Source organism: Medicago sativa, chromosome 3 (genome assembly GCF_051527215.1).
Source record: "Medicago sativa cultivar Bolivia chromosome 3, Bolivia_mono, whole genome shotgun sequence".
NCBI classification, from domain to species: Eukaryota; Viridiplantae; Streptophyta; class Magnoliopsida; order Fabales; family Fabaceae; genus Medicago; species Medicago sativa.
In genome coordinates, this window is record NC_140751.1 from 26,358,926 (window position 1) to 26,372,251 (window position 13,326).

A 13,326-nucleotide genomic window follows, 5' to 3' on the forward strand; every position below is an offset into this window, starting at 1 on the left:
AAAAGTGGAAAAAAAAATTTGTATTGATAGTGTTTTATCTTGGTTTTTGGGGTGTCAAACATTGATTACGTTTGAACCTTTTTAACCTTTGATATCTCATTTTTTCTTGGGAAGGGAAAAAATAAGCAAAACCCTTGAGAATCGAGGTCCGGGAGTTGTTTTTGCTACGGGAAGGTGTTAGGCACCCATAACGACTATAGTATCCTATAGGAACCGTCTTTACTTTCTACGCACGCGCTTTATTTTTAAATGCTATTTGAAAATATTATTTACACCTAAAAGTTTACTAAGTGAAGAATTGGAGGGAGAAGAAGGCGTTTGAATTTTTATTTTATTTGAATTGAAGGAATATTGGTTCCCTGCCTACGTACCCTTTTAAGGGATCAAATCCACCGTAGTTCTCTTCCAAAAAGGTTTTTGTTTTTGTTGGTTGATTTTAATTTTGAAAATGGAATTTTGAAGAATAGAAAGAGGCCTCAAGGGCATAAGACTTGGAAAATGTGAGGTGGAATTAGTTATTTTGCAAAAGAAAGTCTAAGTATTATTAGAATTCATTAAGGTTTTTGTTTAAGAAAATAAAGAGAAAATCAATGGGATTTTGATCCCAAAGTTTATTTTGAAAATTATTTGAGTGATGTTGTTCATATTGTTTGGAAAAGAGAATTTTTCTAAGTATCGCGATTCCTAAGCATACATCTAAACATACATTCCCTAAGCATACATCTAAAGTAACCACGTGATATGTGTGCATGTGTCGGTGCTTGTGTCGGTGTACATCATTAGAGTCCATTGTCCTTTACATCATTGGCCTAAATACATGCTATGGTCTTGCAAGAATTTAAAATTGCATGAAGTAAAGTACACCACCCTAGGTTTTACATTCTAACTTTTGCATGGATTTAAATGGCAAGAGGTGAAATGGAGATGAGATGCTCATGAGATGTAGGAAACATGAAGTAGAGGGTTAGTAACATAAGGCAAAGAGTGGTAGAAAATGTAAGCAAAAGAAATACTAGACATAATTGCAATATTAACAAGCAAGAAGCAAAAACTCAATCAAAAAAAGGTGGCAAAATATGCCTAATATGCATCATACTATCAAAGCAAGATCATGTCCTATAATCCTCATGTTATGACAAGTTTTCCAAAAGGTTTATTTCAGCCACAACATGAAAATTACAAAGCAATGTCAAGCTTTTAAAAATTATGACTCATTATAAGCCTATTTTACAATTTATTCACATACTAAAGTATCTATGTAACTTGTAAAACAAGCAATTCACAAATCAATTCATAAACAGTGGAGAATAGCACTAAACCAAAGGCATATACATGGTATATTCATAGATCAAGCATCAATATATCAAAGCAAGATTCTAGGATCAAGAACATGTTGAAACTTCACAAATTTTAACAAAGAAGTAAACAACTAGCAAGAAATATCACACACATTCCCCATCAGGTTTTAACATGTAACAACATCACAAAAATATCAAGAAAATCATCCAGAACACATAGAAATATTTTTAGGAATTTTTTACAAGAATTTTGGGCAAGGCAGTGGTGTGAATATCAAACAGTAGCATGAAAATAGCAAGAAAGCATACAAAACAAAAACAACTAACGGACCTAAGGCCCAAGCCCAAATACCAACTGGATCCGGATCTCAGGGAAACACAACAAGCGTTGGATCAAACCGGATCAGCCTAGACCTAGATCTAAAGGTGGAAACGCTTGGTTCATAGGTGAACCAGACTGGTTCGAATGAACCGGTCCGGTTCACACTCTTATAAAAGCACACAAGACCGGCTCAAGCTCATTTGCTTTCTTCGTTTCTCTCTCTACACCTAAAACGTTCTTCCCTCTCTCTAAGACTCCGGTCGTCTTCTCCGGCGGGTTTGACCACCGCCGGTGAAGATTCCGGTACCGTAACCCTAACCGTCACTGGATCCTCTCACTTCTCGTCGATCTAAACCCAATCAAACCCTAAAACACTCAGAAATTCACACTAGTTTTAGATTTAAACCTAGAATCCACAAACAAATGGTAGATCGGCGTAGATTGGACTTCGATCTTTACGGTTTTTTGAAAATATTTATCGTTTTCACACTTTTTTTAAAGGAAGAGGTTCTGGAAGTCTTCGATCTACGCTGATTTGTCACGACGAACACATGCAAGGCTTAGAACATTGAACTTTCAAAGAAAAGAGAAAGAATCGAAGACTTACCCACTGGAAGTCAGTGATTCGAACAAGAAAATGTTGGAGGAAGCTTCGAGTTGTTCTTCGATCCTTCGGTGAGTCTTTAACCGAAAATAAATCGGTGAATTCGCCTCTTCTTCCTCTTCTCACCTTGCGATTCCTCTTTGATTTTCTGGCAAATTCTGAGTTGTTGAACCCCTGTGATGTTGTATTATTGTTGTTTATGATGAGAAGTGATGAGAATCGAGCGATTCAGTGATGATTTGAGGTGAATTTGAGAATCTGGAAAGTTAGGGTTACAGTTTGGGGATGAATGTTCATCGAGTTCTTGATGAACTTTGCTGTTTGATCTATTTTTGCTGGAGAATGGGATTGAATTCTGTTTTGTGATGTGGCAGTGAGTGATTTGTGATTCTGACTTGTGCAGTAAATAGTCTGCCATGTGTGATCCTGCACAAATGAGATAGTGCCACCTGGACTTGGACTAAAACTCGGACCAAAGGACTGAAACTGGACTTGGGGACTTCCCTGCAATTACCAAAAATAATGGACTGGACTGCAAAATTAAAAATGGACTGAAATGCAATTTTAGAAATTTGAGGACTAAAATGAAAAATTAAAAATAAAATTGAATTAAAATTGGTAAATTTGACTAAACGTAAAGTGAAACAAAAATAAAATCAACAAAAGGACTAAAATGAACCAACTACATAAATGAGGTACTTCAAAGTAACCTCTCTCTGTCAAAATTTTATGTGAAATGACCAAAATGCCCCTAGGGGCTAAAACGACTCAAAATGACTCAGATGCAATTTTAAAATGGTTTTTAACAGGGAGTTAAAGCAAGAGTTTATACAAGCAAATTAAAAGACTCAAAGACAATTTTTTTAGAGATTAAACAGAATTTTAACACTGGAAATGACTAAAATGCCCCTTAAGGACTAAACTGACTCAAAATGACTCAAATGTAATTTTTTTTTAAAAGGGATTTTGACATGAATTAAATCAAGGACTTTACTAAACCAATTGAAATGACTCAAAGACAATTTTCAGGGATTAAAATGAAGTTGGACACATGGAATGACTAAAATACCCCTTTATTATGAATTTTGCAAATAATATTGAAATGAAGTGCAGAGAAACATGCAACTGACCAGAGACAACTTCAAAATGACTTGATATGCAAAAAACATTTGGATGGTTTTAAATGTAAGAAGACAGAGACAAATTCATAGTTTGAAAAGATTTTTAAAGCTAAATTGGGAGATAAAGCAGAGTAAAATATCAGTGTAAAACAATAGCGAATTGACAATCTTTCAAGAGTAATAGACATATATCAAAGATGGAAAAATGTTTTAAGCAAGTATTTTTAGGTCCAAAATTAGGGTATAACAGATAGAAGTTGAGATTGTGCATTAAAATTGTTATCACTAAGCACCTACCTGCAGTGATTATCCTTATTTGCTAAAGTTACATCCAGAAGAAGTTGTTAGTTACCTTTTCGTTTTTATAAGCGTTGCGTAGCCATCCACACTGTAATATCCCGCCAGTCAGTATCGGAATATTACCAGTCGATCGTGCCAGAGGATTTAAATTTAAGGAAAATGAGTATGGAGAATATTTATTATGTAATGTCAGATATTACGGATTAAGTATCAGTGTCAGATTTAACACGCTTAAGGCAAGGGCATTTTAGTAATTGCACGATTAAGAGATATTTATTTGGATTTGGCCCAAAATATCTCATTTTCTCTTTTGTTTTCTCTCTCTAGGTTTTGGGCAAAGGATTTCCTCTCCCTTCTCTCTAGAACTCACGCCCTTCCTCTCTTCTCTTTACCATCCAAAAGTTTGTTCCAACATTGAATCAAGTTAAGTTATGTTCACTCATGATTTCTTAAGTCAAAAGGAAGCTTGGTTCTAACATGGTTTTACTTCTTTCATCATTAAGACAAGATTGAAGAAGATAGCGTTTCATTGAAGTTAGGAGAAGGTGAGGCTTGGAAGTTTGGTGAATTAAACAAGGATGTTAGCAACTTATCAAGCAAGAAACAACAAGATTGAAATGGATCAAAGAAAACAAGTTGATCAAGAGCTAGGGTTTTGAATGGTTTGAGCTTGGAACTTGGAGTTGTCACAAGAACTTTGCTTAGGTGAGTTCCTTAGTTAGCTTTCCACCCTTGGGTTATGTGTTTACTCTTGCAAGCAAACTATGTAATTTTAGGGTTTAAGCTTAGAGTCTAGTTACCCCTTTTTATGTCATGCTTGCCATACTTGCAAATACTTGCTATATACATGTTTTACAGATTTTCTATGACCACTAGAGTCATAATATGCATAGAGACACTTGGTTTGAGGTTTTTGGGTAAAAAATACCATTTTTAGGGGTTCTGGGCTGTCACAACTCGCCACGGCGAGCTATTACTCACCACAGCGAGCAGAAGCAACAGAACACATGATATGCTCGCCTCCTACTCGCCATGGCGAGTAGGTACTCGCCTCCCCAGTAAAGTTGCTCGCCATGGCGAGCAGACTGTGTGGTCACACACGGTTCGCTCGCTCCCGGCAGTTTTGTCATCTTTCCGAACGGTTTTCTTTGAGCAATCTTTTTATAGAAGTAAACCCCTCAAACCAAGGTCCTATTTGATAATATTTAGAGAAGTTTTCTTGAGAAAGAATCAAGTATTTGACAAGTTAATATAGCATGGCAAATAAGAGAAAGTATGACAAGAATCGGGTAGCAAGTAAATCATTAAGAAAGGGAAAGAATATAGAGCCTCGACATAGCTTGTCGAGAATTAGAATAGTTAGTAACGAATAGAATGCCATGCATTAATGTTATGCTTGATAAGACGCGAAGTGATTTAGGGTATTATCTTCGCATAAAAGCAAAGTGCCATACGAGTATGACAAGATGTGAATCGATTGATATCTATTCACAAAGTATGTTAAGCAAGCATATAAGTTTACCTCTAGTGAGATCGTTTAAGGACCCGAGGTAAAAGAGATAGTACGAATTGGTTTGACCTTCATACATGCATAAGACTAAGATTTTAATAAGAGTGTCATGTCTCTTGTAATCAATGAAGGTTCTCCAAGGGGCACGGGGTAAGCCGAAAGGGAGCCGCATGTCACTAAGTTAAGGTGCAGTGTCTTTTGTATTCCTTCCAAGGTTGGATATAAAAGGTTCTCCAAGGGGAACGGGGTAAGCCGTAAGTGACCCGCACGTCACTAAGGGAGTCCGGTGCGCTCTTGCTAAGCATTTCACCGGTAGTAAGGGATTAACTTCCAGGGTTACTCTACCCGAGACTAATCCATAAAATGAACTCAGATATTGTTTGTTTGTTACACGCTAACATAATCAATGAAGCTGACCATGCATATTTATTATACATGTATATGTACTTTATAGAGCCTTGACGTAGATCGTCAAGAACAAGTAGAGACTTGGCATAGATTGTCAAGAAGTAGTAAGATAGCAAGAATAAATTTTGTGATAAGAGATGAAATGTTGAAGATACAACATATTAAGCAAGTAAAAGCAAGAAGAGAAAGATATACCGGTGACGACCTTAGGTTTCCCCTAATCGTCCAGTTTAGCATCGTGTCATGATTATGTTATGCTTAAGCCTCGATACGTAGAGCGTATTATTGGCAATGTGGTGATAGATTCCCCTTGACCGCCATGACACGTATAGAAGAGAAGCCTATAACAAGTTAAGAAGAATCTTACGACGGCTCTAGTATGCACGACTGTCTAAGAAAGCAAGTCCCCACACACGTATAATCAACCGACAGGTTGTAATGTAGACACGTGGTGACCATAGGTTTCCCCCGTGGTTGCCTATAGCCTAGGGTTAGGTGGAACTCACTGAGACATTATGTCTCATCCCAATCCTTATTTGTTTCAGATATCAGGATGGATTAGCAAGCTAGTAGCCGGATGAATGTTTCAGCAAGTGCTCGTTCGTACCAGCTGCAGCATGAAATGGATATTCAAAGATGCCTTTATCGTACTTTTAGAAAAGTTGAGTTATAATCTTATTGTATGAACGCATTTGTTGTATATGATATTCATTCGAAGTTTTTATGTTGTAAATTTTTAATGTATCCAATACTAAACTAACGCACATGCTAGACTTTCTAGATACGTCTAGTATGGGTGTTATACACACTATAAAACATTTCTTTTTCGATTTATTCTTCACGCCAAATTGGAGAAGACAGGAAAATTACCAATCCATATTCTGCGTTGTCATGTTTCATCATGTCTTAATCAAATTATGCAACATCTTTCCCTTTTTGAATCCACCACACCTCTTCTCGCGAAAGCAGTCCTCGTCGGTAAGTTGTCATGAAAATTTCACCCACACAGAAGCTTTTACTTTCAACGACACATTACTGCTCCAAACTCGGCTAATCGAGTGACTGAAATCGTCGTTAGCTGTTGCGTTTTGTCATCTTGCTGCATCTGTGAGCAACCTGATTTACATTGTACCCTCTTACCGGATCCACCATCAATATCCATGAATCCTTGGTCTTCCGATTAGGAGAAATGTCGTGTAGTAGCTGAAATAATTCTTCTGTAGCAGATTCCTTCCAACGCAGTAGTGGGTGTAGCTGAAATAATTTTTGAGGAGTGGGGGGAGAGTTGTAACACCTCAAATTTCCATTTAATTAATTTTTTGAGATTAAATATGTCGAGTCTTGATTATTGTTGTAGTGATGACGCATTTTCAATTGAGTATTATATTATTTATTGAAAATATAGTTATGATGATTAATGATGCGATATGAGGATTAATGTGATGAGGGGAAGAATTAAAATACTATACAAGTTGGATGTGTAGAATAGAAGTAGTAAAGAAGTGGGAGAGGGGGGAAGTAAAAATGATAGTAAGTGAAGAAGAAAATAATAATAAGTGGACGGCCCAAGTATAAATAGAAAGTTAGGAATTAGAATTGACACTTTTTGTTGAACGTACAAACGGAGAAGAGAAGAGAGGAGAAGGTGAAAACCCTAGTTGCGGAGAAGAGAGCCAAAAGCTGTAATTCTGGAGATTCGAGGTAACAGAGGGAATAATTTCACTTTAGGGTGTCTCCTGAAGTAAACTTTCTTTTAGTAGTAAATTGTATGTGGTGATCAATATATACAATGATTAACAATTTTTTGACGTGAATCAAATGAAAATGCTTAGAAACCGAACAAGGAAAATTTTAAAGTCACATTACCTTTTCATTGAGACGAAAAAATGTGTATGAAATCCATTGATGCTTGAATTTTGCTATGGAAATTTAAATCATGTTTTCGCTAAAACAAGGGTGTTTTTGGAGTTGTATGGAGTGTGAGAGGAGAAAGATTTTCTCTTGTTTTGGGAAACATATGTACAAGGGGTTTTTGATTATATAATCCAAAGCTGGGAAAACACACATATAATTATATAATATGAATTGGGATTAAAAAAAAATGACATACCAAAGGTGGGTTGAAAATGGAGAAATAACTATTTCATATTTTTTAATCCGAATATTATTTAAATTATAAAATCAAAACGGGGTAAAATTAGCAAAACGTGTTGCGCGTGAGAAGTTTGAGGGTGGGAAAAAAAAAACTCTAAACTTTTTATCATAAGAAAAAAAAGTGTGTTAAAAAAATTGAGCAATTAGATTTTGTAAAGTATTGGAAAAAAAAAACTATTAAATAATTTTGGTGTAAATGTTGAATGTTTTAAAATAAACTAGCAACAAACTCGTGCTATTCTGCATGGGCTAATTCAAAGCCGGGGGATATGAATTGAGAAAATAATAAAAAATTAACGATAAAGTCAACATAAATGGTAAAAGAGCAAATTACATTGACTTCCCTTGAGATTTTCTTAAATAATATTGAAATTCAATAATTTGGTGTTTTTTTTTAAAATTATAAAAAAATCATAATCTCTCTTGTGTTTGTTTATCATAATAAAATAATTTTATTAAAATATTGAATTTAATGGTTCTTGGTTGACGGTTCAAAACAAATTTGCACACACAATCAATAAAAACATTTAAAATTGCCCCATTATTTTATGCTTTTAATTTACATGGAAATTCAAAATGTTTTGATTGATTATATGTGCAAAGTTGTTTTGGTTTGTCATCAATATAAAAGGAATTTTTGTTGTCTAAAAAAAAAAGGAATTTTTGTTACAAAATCACATCTATCTTTTGAAAGTTATTTTTTCTCTCAGGTAAATATGATCTCACAAAAAGATAAATATATGTTGAGGTGTCAATATATTAAGATGGTGCAAAATTGTGTTTTTACTGGTCATTAACTTTCATAATTAGAAAATGATAATAGATTGTAACTTGTTTTTAACTCTTTAGATATTTAGATATTGAATCATATGAAAATTTGTTTTGATTGTGATTAAGATTAAGTTTGTTTGTCCTTTAGAAAAGTTTTTTTTTTGGTTACATGTCCTTTAGAAAAGATTAAGTTAGTGTGTTTTATCGAGTGAGTTTGTTTTAGTTTGTTTTTGAGGGAGAAAAGATATAGAGATTGAAGTAGAAGACACAAAAAGATATAATTTTGATGGTGTGTCAACAAATTAAAAAGAGATAAAATTATGAGAAATTTTTACGTGAACTCTTACCTAAGACATCATTCTTACACCCAACCAATTAAAATCTAACACGTCGTTAAAATAATAAAAAGAATTAATATTATAATTTTTTCTCATTATTTTTGGTAGACATTGAAGTAGATAAAATAGTCACAAGGAAGGGGGGTTTGAATTGTGACCCTTTAAAAATTAAACCTGTCACTTAAAAGTTATTCTCAAGTTGAAAACTTGGAATGGTTAAATTAACAGACAGACTTCAGAACGTTCTGAAGTGTTAGTATAAAAACAGTTTAAGTAATTAAATGTGTTTGTGTGTGTTGTGTTTACTTTAAGTAAAGAGTAAAGAGAAGAGAAGAAGAACACACAGAAATTTATAGTGGTTCCCCCAATGTGGGTTAGTCCACTCCTCACAATCTTGTGAGATTTTCCACTATGATGCTTGAGATACCTTCTCAAATCCTGCACCTTACAACTTTGTTCACCTGAACAATTACAACAACTGTATTCTCTTAGCCTCAGCAGGCTTACACCTTTCTTGCTAAGTTACCTAATTAGACTTTACACCTTTCTGCTCAAACTAACACTTTAGTACCCCTAAAGCTAGATGAGACTTTGTTACAGTTTGTATGGAGATTGAATGTTTGTGAATCAAACAGAAGAGGAATGGAAGAGGAGATTTATCTTTAAAAAGATAAGAGAAATATTGATGTACACTTTGAAGACTTCTTGGAATCTTTGTGATGATCAATGTTTTTGCTAAAGCTTCAATCACTCTTATGTTGTTTTCTTGTATGCTTTTCAAAGATGTGTGTTATGCTGAGGTCTTGGTCTTTATTTATAGAGTTTCTTGAACCTTTGTAGCCGTTGGAGAGTGACCACTGGTCTTGTGCCACGTGTCCTGGGACCCACCAACTTACACTTGATATTCTAGACAAACTTTAGAATGTTGTGTTCTTGAGAATACTTCAGAATGTTGTTGTGTTCTTGAGAATACTTCAGAATGTTGTTGTGTTCTTCATGATCTTCATCTGTGTTCATGTGAATGAACGGTCAGATATGTGTCTGGGCTGTTGCAGATGAATGTCACATGAATTTCTGGGTTGTGCTATGAAGATTTCCTTTGTACGACTTCAGAATGTTCTAGGGTCAGATCTTCTTTGAAATCTGTCTTGAAACGTGTGCAGGATCTCATAAAGTGGAGCTGTCACTTCAAGTCCATGCTTTAGGGGATTTGGTTTGCTTTGTATAGTACCAACTCCCATATGTGTCAAGTTCCTATAGAATCAGACTTGATCTTGCTTTTAGATTTGCCTTTTACTTTCCAACTACTGTACTGTTCATGTCAGAAAAAGCATGGAGCATGATCGAACTTTTTGAACTCAGGGGACTTCAGAATGTTCCTTTTTGTTTCACTTAGGATGATTTGTAAGACTCTTATTTGATGTAATTAAATTCTAATAGTGAAACATTTATGAAGTGCAGCTTGAAAAACATCTAGGATGATATTCTCTATGGAATATTCCTAAAGTTTTGTACTTCAAATGTTCATAGTCTTGAATGAACATTGAAGGTGCCCTTTTTGACTTTAATCAAATAAATGCCTTTATTCTTTGATTTATTTTAGTCAATGTACTTTACTGGGCTTTCATTAAAGTCACGTAGACCTTGCATGTTCTTCATTTGGTTCATGAATATCTGGGCTTGGTTCTTGATGTTCATCATGAACAACCTTCTGAACTCTGTCCAACCTTCTGAACTCTTTTTAACTTTCTGAACTCTGACTGAGTTCTTAAGTCTTTATGTCCTTTGATTCTTTGTTTCTTGGTATGAATTGAAACTTGTTCCTGTCTTAATTAATCACTAAAGAGCACAAGTTAAATACCAACAAATTAATCAAAGTCCATTAATTCCTTAATCATCAAGGTTTGTTATCTTTAAATTAAGGGAAATGTTAACTTGTGCCCTTGGGGCATAAGTTAAGGAACCAAATGTAGAAACTTTTTCTTAAAAGTTGTGCATTCAATGCTTTGAAAATTTCAAAAGTTATCATTTAAATATAAAATTTATTTGTTAATTCTATTTTAAGCTCCTTAACTTGTGCCCTTAGGGCACAAGTTAACAAGACCCTTAAATTAATTAGGGATTTTGCCTCAACAGACATCAAGTTTCATAATTGGATATTCATGAAGTTATTATCCTATGCATTAATCCCCTCAAAATTAAAATAGAAATTATGTGCTGGTAATGTTTTAACCGCGTGGAATCCCTTTATTTTCTAGGGCTCGTTTGCTATTTGACATCAGCAGCTGCAGCAACATCACGCATGGCGGAGGCAGACTGGTCTGATCTCCTGGAGGAGCTTCTGGATCTGATTTCGCAATGAATCGACATCGAAATCGATCTTATTCGCTTTTGATCGGTTTGTTCCAGTTGGCGTCGCTCTTCCTCCCTCTCAAATCACCATCTCAATTTAACCATCAAGTTTCCACTCCTCACTATCCCGAATATATTACCCGCCACCATCACTTCATTCTGTTGCCTCTCCAAACACAGTTTCTTCCTCATCAAACCACCACCACCACAACTAGAAGAAGAACAAACCCTAATTCATCGTCGTCCTTGGTTGATTAGATTTATCTCAAACTCACTTGGCAAAACCAAACTCTTCCACCCCCTCCTGTCATACTCACTTGGCTGGTTGATTAGATTTATCTCAAACTCACTTCGCAAAACCAAACTCTTTCACCCCCTTCTGTCATACTCACTTGGCAAAACCAAACTCTTCCACCCCCTCCTGTCATATCCACGAAAACAACAAAAACAAAGCCTAATTCGTCCTTGGTTAGTTAGAATTACACAAAACTCAAGTGGCAAGACCAAACTCTTCCCTCCACTCATATCCCATCTCTCGTCTTCAACCTCTTTCCATTTGCCTCACCTCTTTGATTTCAACAAACTCTCCGTCCTACATTTAGGAACCGATTTCATCAGCAACGAATTCGCATTCCACTCGGTGCTGCTCCCTATAAAGGTAATTTCCATTGGAAAACATTCTCTCGCTCTTGCCATATTAAAAACTTCTAACGCCCAGTTGATGCTGTTCCGTTGCGGCAATGAGCCTTGGAAGGAGATCTATAACATATCAACAAAGTATGGAGACATCTGCTTGTTTAAAAGACGGTTTTACGCGGTTAGTCAATTTGGTACGACAATTATGATTGGACCGGATTCAACTGTTCAGTTAGTTGCTAAAGATGTGGTTGATGGTTGGGATAGAAAAATGTTGGTGGAGAGTGACGGTGAGTTATTGTTAGTGGACATTTGTCACATTTTACATGTTAGTATTAAAGTTTTCAGATTTCATGAGAAGGAGAAGAAATGGGTAAGGTTGATGAATTTAGGGGATAGGGTTTTGTTTTTCGGCAAAGGATGTTCGATTTCTGCATCAGCTTCGGATTTGTGTGTTTCCAAAGGGAATTGCATCATCTTTATTGATGATGTCATCCCCAATATTTGGAAGCAAGGTGGGATGTTCGTTTATCATTTGGATCAAGACTGGGTTTCATCTTTGTCTCTTTATCATGAATATTTCAACTTGTTTTTTCCACCTCCGGGTTGAATCCTCAAGAGCTAAGTATGTTATCTTTACATCGAAAGGTTTTTAATGTGATTGTCATATTGCATTATTGTGCTTAATTTATGTTGTTAGATTGGATAAACTTTTTGACTAAAAATTGAAATGTTGCTTGTTACATTAAGTATAAGTAAACACTTCTAATTTTTCATAAACTCGTTGTTTATTTTTTAAAATGCAGCTACCTTATTAACAAATATTGATATATATGATGAAATGATGTATATTGTTTTGATGGGTAACTTATATGATTACATGTATATATGAATGTATGAAGTACATCATCATGTCAAGACATCATTATCAATAAGATTCTAAACTAGATATAACAATGTTGATGTATTTTATTATCTTCACTGTTTCTTTTGCTAGAAAATAAAGTGGAATTTCGGCTGCTGGAATGAAGGGGTAACTCCCTTTTTCAGCAAGTTGTGATTTGTGATTATTCAAGGTGTGTTATTTATCTAGGACAAATGGATCAGTCCTCGTTGTTTTTTGTTGATTTAGATTATGGTAATATGCAAATTTAATATTTTACTCTTATGCCAGACAATATGGAAGTGATACTACCAAGAGTTATAGTTTCTAATCACTTTTTCAGTCTTATTTAGTTTTCAATGCACTTATTGGACATATTGAAAAGATTTTTATATTATTTCTATTTGATTATTCTCACTCTTTATTTTCTTGACATTTCTCACTGCACATGTTTGATAAATTTTTATCTGTTAATGCTAATAAGTCTTTCTTGTTATCCTTGGTGTTTTATTTAGCTATCAAGTCTTGATTGTTATGTACTTATCGGATTACAATCACTTGTGATGGCTTGATCTCGTGTATTTTCTGTTCTAATATAAGTATGAGCAAAGAGCTTCCACATGTGTTGT

General features: G+C 34.9%; 1 pseudogene across 1 annotated transcript; it reads left to right on the forward strand.

Annotated features, from left to right (window-relative positions):
- The first annotated feature begins 11,128 nt into the window (after positions 1-11,128).
- LOC146936754 (F-box protein SKIP23-like) lies at positions 11,129-12,921 on the forward strand (annotated as a pseudogene). The gene is made up of 2 exons (XR_015033206.1): positions 11,129-12,439; positions 12,812-12,921. The product of XR_015033206.1 is annotated as an F-box protein SKIP23-like (transcript).
- The last annotated feature ends 405 nt before the right edge of the window (positions 12,922-13,326 follow it).